Below are 11,663 nucleotides of genomic sequence, written 5' to 3'. Positions count from 1 at the left end.
GGGTAGCTGCAGTTGTTCAGTTTCCTCTACACAATTATGAGGTATTCCATCATTTGGTGTAGGGAGTAAAGTCGCTGGATTTAATACAGTGCAGCGTTTAATGGTTATGTGTGGCTGTGACAGTAACAGAGCTGTATAAGACAAATGTCTGGCTGGAGACAGCATATTCATTTTACTTTGAAGTAACAACACATCAACAGCATGTGGTACAAACAGGTCTGTGGGATGGAACAAGATGACATCTGCTGACGATTCTACTGCCATCGCAGCAGCACATATAGCTTGAACACATGGTGGCAAAGCTCTAGCTACAGGGTCAAGTCTTTTGGAATAGAAAGCTATTGGTAGCCATTTCATGCCATGTTGTTGAGTCAGTACTGATGTCATAAACCCATCTTTACAGTCCACTGTTTGCATAAACCTTTTGCTGTAGTCAGGTAGGATCAAATTTGCTGTTTGAACCAATGCCAATTTCAATTTTGTGAATGCTTCTTCTGCTTCTGGTGTCCACGTGATTTTATCTTTGAGTGCTAATGGCTGTCCATGAGCTACCTCTATCAATGGTTGAGCCATCTCAGCATAGAGTGGAACCCAGGCTCTGCAGTAATTACATAGTCCTAAGAAAGACATAAGTTGTTTCTTTGTGACAGGTCGTGGTGTGTCTAATATAGCCTGTTTCCTGCCCTGTTGTACTGCTCTTCCCCTTGCTGAGAGTGTGTGACCAAGATAATTCACTTCTGGTTTTACCCATTGTAACTTCTGTTTACTGACTTTATTTCCTGTCTGGCCTAGGTGTTGCAGAAGGAGGAGGGAATCACGTCTGCATGCTTCCTTTGTTTCTGAAGCAATTAAAATATCATCAACGTAGACCAAAACTTGACTCTCAGATGAAGGTGTGAAACCAGCCATACAGTTCATGATAGCCTGGGTGAAAATGGTTGGGCTGTCGGTAAAACCTTGTGGTAACCTGGTGTAGGTGTACCCCTGACCCTTGTATGTGAATGCGAACCAATACTGAGAATCATCAGCTACAGGAATAGAGAAAAATGCATTACTCAAATCAATCACGGTGAAATGAGTCCTATTTGGCTGCAATGAATTTAGTAATGTGTGTGGATCAGGAACATTTGGTGCCCTGGTCTGCACTGCATCATTTACAGCTCTCAAATCCTGGATCATTCTCCATTTTGATGCTTCTGCTTTTTGAACTGGGAATATAGGTGTATTACATGGAGAGTCATTACATTTCCTAATTATTCCTGCGTTTAATAGATCTTTAATGACTGGTTCAATGCCTATAGAAGCTTCAGGCTTCAAAGGGTACTGTCTTACTCTGGGTCTGTAAGAAGATATTGGTTTAATTTCCACAGGTGGAATGGCTGTAATCAGACCAACATCTGTTGGGCCTGTGGCCCACACAACAGGATCTACACTCTTCAAATCTTTTTCATCCTCCTCCGAAAATGCAATAGTTGCTGTCTGTCATTCTAGGGCATGGATTTTTGGAGTAGCTGTGAATAACATGCAAAATGTATGTCTGTACATGTCACAGCTCGGGCTGTACTCGCAACTTGGAGCTTCCCATCCTGTTTCACAAGGCTTATAATCAGTTGCTGCACCAGCTATTTTTAGCTTCGGACCTGTGTCTTTCCATTGAATATGTTCTGGTTTCAAAAGTGACACGTGAGGCACTGATCCTCCTCTATACATGTTTTTTAGATTTGTAGGTAAGATTACTGTGGCACCTGCAAATGATCTGTGATCAGAATATATATAGTCAATGGACACTGGAACGGAGGGCTTGTTTAGAAACTCCTCACTATATTCAACATCTGAACATGGTGAAACTTTCATTGTGACATGTAATTTGGTGTACTGCATTTCATCTTGTAAATCAGAAATGGTGGATTTTGCAAATTTGATCAGATCTGCCGTTTCTCTGTCACAGAGGGAGTGTGGAAAATCAAGTGAATAGTAAACGGCTTCATCTCCCTCTGTGAGTAAGAGGTGTGGCACTCTGGCTGCTGTCATCCCATCTTTTAGCGGGAACACAGCTATGCCTAGGGCTGACATTAAGTCTCTTCCTAGGAGATTTACAGGACAGTGAGGTGAGTAGACGACTGGTGCTGAAATCACACTGCCTGTTTCTGGATCTTTAACATTTAGTAGTAGTGTCATGTGTTCCAGGTATGTCTGACCATTAGCTGTTTTGACCCAAATTGACTGCTTTCCAGTGGTCAGGCCTTTAACTTTGTGTCTTAAAACTGATGTGCAGGCGCCAGAATCACACAAAAAGGTTACTTTTTGTTCATTAACAATCAAATCTATGAATGGTTTTTCTTTTAAGTGACTCAATGATTCGACTGCTGTAAAAACATCCAAGAGATCATGCTTGTCCTCCTCATCTAGTCATGCACTCTGTTCTGGCCGCGGTCCTTTTTTCTTTTTAGGACATTCTTTGGACCAGTGGCCTTTTTCTCCACAATGCCAGCAGGCATTGGGGTCACCAGACCAGTGGGGAGGATTTTTGGACGCTGATCCTCGACCTCTCCCCCTGAAATTTCCTCTGCGTCCACCTCTGCCTCGATAGGGCAGGTGGTTCTGATAGAAGAATTCTGATTCTTCCACGCAGTCCGAGTCTGCCCAAAAAACTCCGGCTGACCCTGTGGGAGTTTTAGGTTTCTTTACAATTTTAGCGGCGTGTCTAGCCCATTGCATTACGGTAGTAACACTGGCTGTGTCTACCTCTACATTGTGTTTTCGAATCCATTCACTGATTTTGGGTTCCATTCCATTTAAAAGGGCATTTTTTAATTGTTGTTGGTAGGGGCCTGCGTCTTGGTCGTCTACAGGGATTCCACTGTGAACTCTAAATTCCTTTTCAAATCTCACTCTAAAGTCATCAACATCTTCACCCAATTTTTGTTTTATCCCTGCCAGACGTCCATAATCAGCTCTTCTCCTAAATGTTGTTCTACATCTGTCCCATAAAGCGTTTAATTGAGCCAAATAAGGACCTCTTAATTGTCCATCATTTGGGTATTGGAAAATTTCCCCTTGATTAGTTCTACCTGTGTAATCTCCCCTCACTCTTCCCCATAAACGAGGGACGGAGCACTGGAAGGCTTCTCCTGCCTCCCTACCATTTAATCTATATGAGTGTATTACTCCTTCCATGTCTCTGATCCAGGACTCTACATCCTCTTGTGGATCGGGGATTCCCTCAACAGCTTCTCTGCACTCTCTGTTTGACCAAGGTCGAAATACGTACATGTGTTGATTATTAGGTCCGTCGGCATTTGGATTAGGGACCTGAATCATGGGATAATTGCCCATTATCGGGTCGTCACCTTCCTCATCTGAGTATTTGTCACGTGTTAGTTCAGTCATTTTGTCTGGGACAGCCTGCGGCTGGACTGTCATTCGTCCTGTCTTTTGTCTAGTGTGCTGAGAAACCGGAGAATAAGGTGGGGGCACACTAGCTTCAGCTCTAGCTGCGGCCTGTAATTCCCTAGTGGGATACAGACTGGAACGCTCAGGTTGTGCTTGAACTGCTTCTTCATTCATTCCGTCAAGTCCATGTGGTGCCGCGTCATTTTGTCTCTGTCTTAGTCGTCCTTGTCCTTCATTGTCCTCTGGTTTGACAAAACAAATTGTACCAGTCATTTTATTTTGTTGTGCTTTTCGGTCCTCTCTAGCTTTTAGTCCAGCTCTGCGTCGGTTTTCAGCCTCTTTTAACCATAATTTTGCACATTGCAATTCTTTTTCCTTTTTTTCTTTTTTCTTTCCTTTTTTCATAATCACACTAGCCTCAAGCTTGGCAACTACATTTTTCCACTGATCTACTTTAAGATGACCAGTCACACCATACTTTTTGTTCCATTTTGTCAACCATTCGATACTGTCTGGAAACTTATTTAACATATACTTCTCATCTCCTGATACCTTGTCAGTAACACTTTGACGGCCCCCCATTTTAATCAATTTAGTCCAACTGTCAAATCCTAGGGATTTCTAAAGTTGGAATGTTTCTTTAGTGGGATAACGACTTTCTGTGGTAATTCCTGCTTCGACCAGTTTCCTGGTGAGGAATTCTTGCCTGTGCTTCCACAGAAATTCGTTATTTCTTCCCACTATATTACATGCAGCGCATATGTGCTACCATTCACACACACATTCACACCGCGGAATTTTCTTAACACAACGAGGTGTATTTACGTCTACAAGTTCCATCTGTAGACCGAATTCCTATTACTTGGAATTCACAACAAGGACTCCGCCGTCCTTACCCGGGTACCCTTTTTTCTGGGGACTAAAATACCCCAACCACGCAGCCAACGAAGAGGTCTCACTGAGTCTGTGAAAGATTTCTCTTGAAGATTCCGTCAATCGTCGCCGCCGAGAGGTGCTGAACTGGGCCGGCCTGGTGGATGAACGTCGCTCCCCAGGGCTTTCCTTCAGGCGTCCTTTGACTCCTGCCGTGCACGGATTCGGCGTCTTCAACACTCCTCGGATCAGCGAGCAGATTTTCAGGAATCCCGGACGAGCCCCCAAAAATGTTGGGTTCACAACATTTGTCTGAAAAGAATCTCACAGAGGCAGGATATGTCTTCGATGGCAAGCGATCATCTGCAGATGGGCACAATCCAGACTCACACAGCAAGTGTGGCTGAGATCTGCGCCCTTCCTTCAGTTTGGTCGTGCCTTTTATTGAGGAACAAACAATGGGGCAAGTGTACATGAATGCATAGCTTCTTTAGACAGGAAGGACATTCCACAATTACATCTCATGACCACAGCACAACAGCGATACTATTACGGACAGAAGCAGATGGTCGTCTCATGACTTTAGCTTAACAAAGACGTAGTCTTCGTGGTCATGGGATGGATACTTCTGTGGCGTTCTCATGACTTCTACTTAAATAAGACGTTTGTCACTTCAGCCATCCCATGACAACCTCATGATCTGTTCATGTATAGCTAACTATGGGGCTTATTGTACAGCGCGACTCGTGACTCCAGCCATGGGCTCCTTAGCCAGCCATCTGCTCCCAAGTCATTATCACGAGGTCAAAATGTCACATCCTGTGGACGGTCTTGCACACATAAGGAGATACATAGAATCCAATGATAAAAAGTATATTTTTCCCAACACTCTCAGTGCCAGGATCCCTGAAACTCGATCCCGAGACTCCGCCTGTGGCCGTGGACGACTACAAAACGGTGCCTGGCATCGAGGCACCTTTGACCTTTGGCAAGGACAAAGAAAGACTGTTGTTGTGCTTGGAGGGGGCAAGTACACCCCGGAGGAAAGACGACATCCTCGGGGACGAGAAAAGACAGTGAGAAGCGGAGGAACTCACAATGATGAAAATGGACTCATTTGAACAATGGACTCATTCGAGAGTGATGGATGGGTTGGCTCTGAAGCAACAACAAAAGAACACCAACTTGAGAGTGTGAGGTGCTGCAAAAGAAGTGTCCGACGGCCAAATCGCACTCCTTGCTGTGGCGTTACTAAATTGGGTGGAGCTTGGGTCAAAGTGGACAGGAGCTTCATTGTGCACTGAGTTTGACAGAACTGAGGAGATTTGATAAAAATTTGAATAATGCGGAGAGCTACAGAGAAAAGCATCATAGTCAGAGATGAACAGATTTGGATAAAACAAATAGGCTAAAACGGTAAGAAACAAGAGCGAGATCTGATATTTTGGCTCGTCAGGCTTAAGAAGTAGAAGTCGAGTTAGATACATTTTAGAATAGGACATTTGGACTAAAGTGGATTCAGTCAAGAGGAAGCTAGGACGCTCAATGTACCTACTCAATACGATAGAAGTTTGTTGCACCATAGTGGAGGTTGGGTGGTCAGAAAGTTGTCGCACCAGGCCACAAGTAACAAGATAATGACGGAGATAGGGCTCAATTTCAACTGCACCGACATGGCAAAGTAGAAGCGAGAGAGCTGAGTAAGGGATTATATGCTAAACAGTCCGCTATAGAGTTACCAATAAGAGATTCTATCAAAAGAAGTACTAAGAGGTGGATGTGAAGATAACAGGAGGACGTAGATTTTCGGAGGTTTGATAAGGGCAAACTCCATTGTCAAAGATAGGATTAGAGCGAGTAGGAACGGGAGCATTTTGGCATTTTAACAGGGATTGACAGCAAGGGAGATTGAGGATAGAAGATCTGGACAGCAATGACGTAAATTACATTAAAAACTGCTCATTCGAGGGAGAGGGCTTGGTGCTCCCTGTGTGGAGATGCAGCTTTGCAGAGGGGGCAGACCGCGCGAGTGAGTGGATGAAAGGAGTGGGAATAGGCGACGACTTAAGGAAGCAGGGAGAGGTGCTGGATGGTGTGCCAGGCAGGATTTTTAGGAAGAAAAAAAGGGGGAGTGAGACTCGCCTAGAGGGGCAATAAAGAGAAGCAGACTGAGAAACATATTTGAGCTAGACAACAGGAAAAAGGGGGAGAGCCAAATGATGACGTAAAAAGCCAGAGGGAATAGTCTGACCCATCTTTATTGAATTTATAATTAGGATAAGTAATAGAGATCGAGTTTGTAGGAGCAATCTGAGGTTATGGGGGCTCCCCCAAAACGCGGGTCCCACAGTTAGCCCCTCAGATAGACATATATGACAATTTGCGATGAATCTGATGGGCGAGTTTATGGAAAATTGAATTGGAGATTTTACAATAGGTCATGTTGACAAGTATGTCCGAATGTGAAGAGTTACTATTAGGAGTCAATGTTTGCCTGCACACTAACATACTAACTTTGCTTAGTGTGGGAGGAGAGCTGAGTGATAGAGACGGATGAGTGTGTCTGTGAGTGTGTGGATGGGTGCGTGCGCATGTGATCGTCTATGACTGTGTGTGCGCAGTATGATTGGCCAGAGAGGTCTGAAGTTGGGGTGATGTGTTTGCAATTGAGGATAAAATTCCTCTCACCTGAGGGGGTGGTACAGATCGGAGGGACTGGAACTGGTAAGTGATGAATTCTGACCGGAACCATGGTTCAATGATCAATCAGGGGCACCATCGACAACAAAACGGTGCGATGGAGAAGGCCCATTTCAGTGATATGGTCAGACAAGACAGAACTAGTATCGAACATCAAGACTTTGGACGATTTGACGTGTGACGACTTTAAGCTCACCCGACGGGGTGACGGACTAGGTGGACAGTGACCAAATGTTTGACGCTTGAGCTTGCTTGCGACAAGAGCACGCTCTGCTTTGTTTTTCTGTGTGACTTGATATTTTTGCAGCAACAGCCACCAGCCAAGGAGCGGATTACGCGTTGCTTGCGTAACTTGTTTTCGTTCTTGCAGGTTGTCGATTGCGTTCGTGGAAAGTTTGTGTTGAATTTACAAGAATATGTTAACCCTTGCCCTTTTGGTTTTTATGATGAACTTGTTGATGACATGGTTTTCAGGACATGATCCGCGGGCGCCAGGATTCATTTTATGACTGTTTTTATTTTGATACTTGATGTCTGTTTTTGTGTGTACAAATGTCCGCTGCCAGCAGGGCTATAAGCTCACTGACAGGAGTGCGATGATTTTTGTTTGTGTTGCCGAGTGTGTGGTGGACAGTCAAGTTTTAAGGACTTGGAGTGACGGTCCCGGGGCCCAGATGGGAGCTAGAGGTTCCGCGGGCCTGGCTACAATGAGTGTGGTGATGAGGGGGGAAGCTTTGCAGGTTCCTTTTGATACGTAATGACACATTGGGTGAATGTGTCAAAGGGGGGAGTGATAAAATAGAAACGGGTGAGTAGGTTTCAATTTGTAAAAAATAGAAATGGGTGAGTAGGTTTCAATTTGTAATTGTGATATACAGTTTTTTCCAAATTCACTTGTTTTTAAGCTTTAACAGGACATGCCAGAATTGAACTAGCAGTGATGGAAGGAGCAGAGGAAGACCAGTGACATCTGGTTGTGGTGTGGTGACAACAAATTATATGATCGCTTGCCGAAGAATGCATCAGGTATCTGTGCCCTCGTGTCTTTGATAATGCCTGTAGTGGTTGTCCCCATTGAAATACAGAATCTCAATTGGAACATGGAGTCCCCACTGGCGGGGCTCCTGAAGCGAGCCAAAAGAGACGTTTTGCCCCCATGGTTGAGCGACAACGATCCAACATATATTGACGCCATAGGAGTGCCCCGGGGTGTGCCAGATAAGTATAAACTCGTTAATCAAGTGTCCTCGGGATTCGAAAGTATTTTCCTATGGATCACCCCCAATAAAAATGTAGACCGTATTAATTACGTTCATTACAATGTCCAACGACTGGGTAACTATACAGCTGAATCATTTGCAGTAGTTCATGAACAATTGGCTGCAACGTCGTTGATGGCATTCTAAAATAGAATTGCGTTGGACATGCTATTGGCTAAGGAACATGGTGTGTGTGGAATGTTTGGTGATGCATGTTGTACTTTCATCCCAAACAACACGGCACCAGGGGGCCGACTGACCAGGGCGTTGGAAGGACTAAGGACACTGAATAAAAAGATGAAAGATCATTCAGGTGTACGCACCGATATTTGGTCTGATTGGATGAAAACGTTCGGAAGCTGGAAAGGCCTCATCATGTCTGTGCTTGTTGTGGCTATTTTTACTACAATAATGATTTTATGCGGTTGTTGTTGTATTCCATGTATTAGATCACTCACTGTTCGGTTGATCGAGAAAACCGTTGGCCCGCTGCCACCGAATGGCCAATATGCCTTGCTGACTCAACATGAGCCACGGGGGTAAGAAGCGCTGCTTGCTAGAGTAACGGGTGATGACCTCATAAATGAGGTCATGAGAGGGAATAAAGGGAAATGTGCTTTCGGCAGTTTGCAAACATATTTTATTAAGGCGGCGCTAGACTTATAATCATATCAATAAATGCTTTGCCAGTTTGCAAACTTATTTTATTAAAGCTGCGTTAAACGTATACATAATCATATCAATATAATTTTCAGTCGTAGTGTACTCGTGTGGTCGCATAATAAGTGGAAAGGAATGTGCAGGCAACTCCATGAACTTATTTTCTACACGTGTTGTGGAACAGGATGTACCATCAGTCCAGACAGGGAGGAAGCCGGACCCATCGGTCCAGACAGCGAGAACACCTTATTTGAACATCTCGGCCGGTGAGGAACGCGAATAACAACTCGTCTTGGTGGTCCAGACCCAACCGCCCGACAACTGAGGCCGGACACCTGCACTCAGCCGCAATAACGCCCAGACGAGGAGATCGACCAATCATCACACAATATTTTGCATGCTTGAATATTCATATTGTGTTTCTTTAAAACTGGGTAACCCGGAAGAATGTGTTGTCTCTTGATGGTCACAAGAGCACACGAGTTTTTGTGTGAAGGACCCGAGACCCAGGCGCCTGTATTAGTTTGCTTTGTCAGGAATAAATACTTGGTAAATTCGGCCTAATTGATCTACTGGTCTTCTCTTTGACAGAACGAACTCGCAAAATTGTTAGGTGTACCAGTGTGTGGATTAGGACATAACAACTCTTGTGTTATGTGTTGATCGCAATTTGGAGTCAGATCAATAACAAAAATCCGTAGCCTAACAGTTGCCATGGTGGGTGTTGTCGTTAGCCTAGCTGGTTGCTAACTGCCGTTCCGCTCGTCTTTACTGTCTGTCTGTCTGTCTGTCTCTCTCTCTTCTCCTTCTTTCACTGGTCCCGCAGTGAAGCACAGCGCTGTCCAGCTAAACTATGGTCGGGTGTAGTCGCTTCTGACACCATGTTTGTGTGTATATGTATAGATAATAATGAGACAGATGACGACAGCGAGTGCTCAAGTGTGTGACCGATTGGGGAGTTTTCGAAGCTGCAACTTCAGACCTGCATGAACTCACTGATACTGTCACATCATACATCAGTTTTTGTGAGGATCTGTGTGTGCAGACTAAGACCTTCTGCACGTACAACAACGACAAACCTTGGTTTACACCGAACCTCAGGAGGCTGCGCAAAGTCAAGGAGGAGGCCTACAGGAGCGGCGACCGCGACCTGTTCAAGCAGACCAGAAACACACTGAACCGAGAGGTCAGGAAAGCCAGGAGGTGTTACGGGGAGAACCTGAAGAGACACCTCTCTGCCAATCCTGATCCCTCAACAGTGTGGAAAGGTCTGCAGAGCATCACGGGCTTCAAGAAACGAACCCCCCGTCCTGTGGAGAGGCCAAGGCTTGCTAACCAGCTAAACAGGTTCTACTGCAGGTTTGATCGGTCCTCCCACACAACGGGACTTCCTGCAGCACAATCTACATACTCACCTCTCCCCACAACTGCTCTGTCCACACCTCTATCAACGTTGTCACCCACTCTCTCTCTTGCAGAGGCCGCGCCCGCACTCCAGATCCGCGAGGAGGAAGTGCGCCAGATGTTCCGGAGACAAAAGACCAGGAAGGCACCGGGCCCAGACGGCGTGTCACCTTCCTGCTTGAAAGTCTGCGCTGAGCAGCTGGCGCCCACCTTTGCACGGATCTTCAACCGTTCTCTGGAGCTGTGTGAGGTGCCCTCGTGCTTCAAGAGCTCCACCATCGTTCCAGTGGCCAAGAAGCCCGCCATCACAGGTTTGAATGACTATAGACCTGTCGCACTGACATCTGTGGTCATGAAGTCTTTCGAGAGGTTAGTGCTGAACCACCTGAAGGATGTCACGGGCCCCCTGCTTGACCCCCTCCAGTTTGCCTACCGGGCAAACAGGTCGGTGGATGATGCGGTCAACATGGGACTGCACTACATCCTGCACCACCTGGACACCCCAGAAACGTACGCCAGGATCCTGTTCGTGGACTTCAGCTCGGCGTTCAACACCATCGCTCCTGACATCTTCCAATAGAAGCTCATCCAGCTTGCGGTGCCTGCCTCCACCTGTCAGTGGATCACCAGCTTCCTGACCAACAGGAGACAGCGTGTGAGGCTGGGGGGCATCACATCTGACACCCGGACCACCAATACTGGAGCCCCTCAGGGGTGCGTTCTCTCCCCACTGCTCTTCTCTCTCTACACCAACGATTTCTCCTCAGGTGACTCTCCTGTGAAGCTCCTGAAGTATGCTGACGACACCACTCTCATCGGACTGATCCAGGACGGTGATGAGACTGCGTACAGACAGGAGGTGGAGCGGCTGGTCCACTGGTGCAGCCAAAACAACCTGGAGCTGAACCCGCTCAAGACCGTGGAGATGACAGTGGACTTCAGGCGAGACCCTTCACCACCTTTACCCCTCACTATCCGCAGTAATACTATTCTCTCCACGGACACCTTTTTGAATTTGTCTACACTGTTTTTGCCATTATTCACATGTCCTGAGTGTTGTTAGTCACCTAAATGTTGAACAGAGGGTGTGTTTTACCGAAGTCAAATTGTTGTAGTATAGGGCAGAATAAGAGGTGGTTCAAGCACAACCCCCCTTTTCTTGTCTTCCGGGTTAGAGCAACGCTGGCGTCTGGACTGTTGACTGCCGCTTCTACCCCGAACCGTGTCATCTATTTGTTTGTCCCCTGTCTGTTTTGTGTTTCCCGTTTTAAGTGTGCCCGTTTTTTTTTTGTTTTTTTTTTTCTCGCCTTTTCTCCTGCCCACCGCGTATCTCTGGAGCTCTGCTCGCACCTCTCCGATCCCGTTCCCTCTGAC

General features: G+C 46.0%; 1 long non-coding RNA gene across 1 annotated transcript; it reads left to right on the top strand.

Annotated features, from left to right (window-relative positions):
- The first annotated feature begins 7,644 nt into the window (after window positions 1–7,644).
- Window positions 7,645–8,515, top strand: LOC119136483. The gene is made up of 2 exons (XR_005100749.1): window positions 7,645–7,782; window positions 7,818–8,515. It is a non-coding gene; the product is annotated as an uncharacterized LOC119136483 (long non-coding RNA).
- Window positions 8,516–11,663: the final 3,148 nt, after the last annotated feature.

The sequence above is a fragment of the Syngnathus acus genome, chromosome 16, assembly GCF_901709675.1.
Source record: "Syngnathus acus chromosome 16, fSynAcu1.2, whole genome shotgun sequence".
Taxonomy (NCBI): Eukaryota; Metazoa; Chordata; class Actinopteri; order Syngnathiformes; family Syngnathidae; genus Syngnathus; species Syngnathus acus.
The sequence above is the reverse complement of the archived record's forward strand: the minus strand, read 5'-3'. Positions and strand labels throughout refer to the sequence as shown.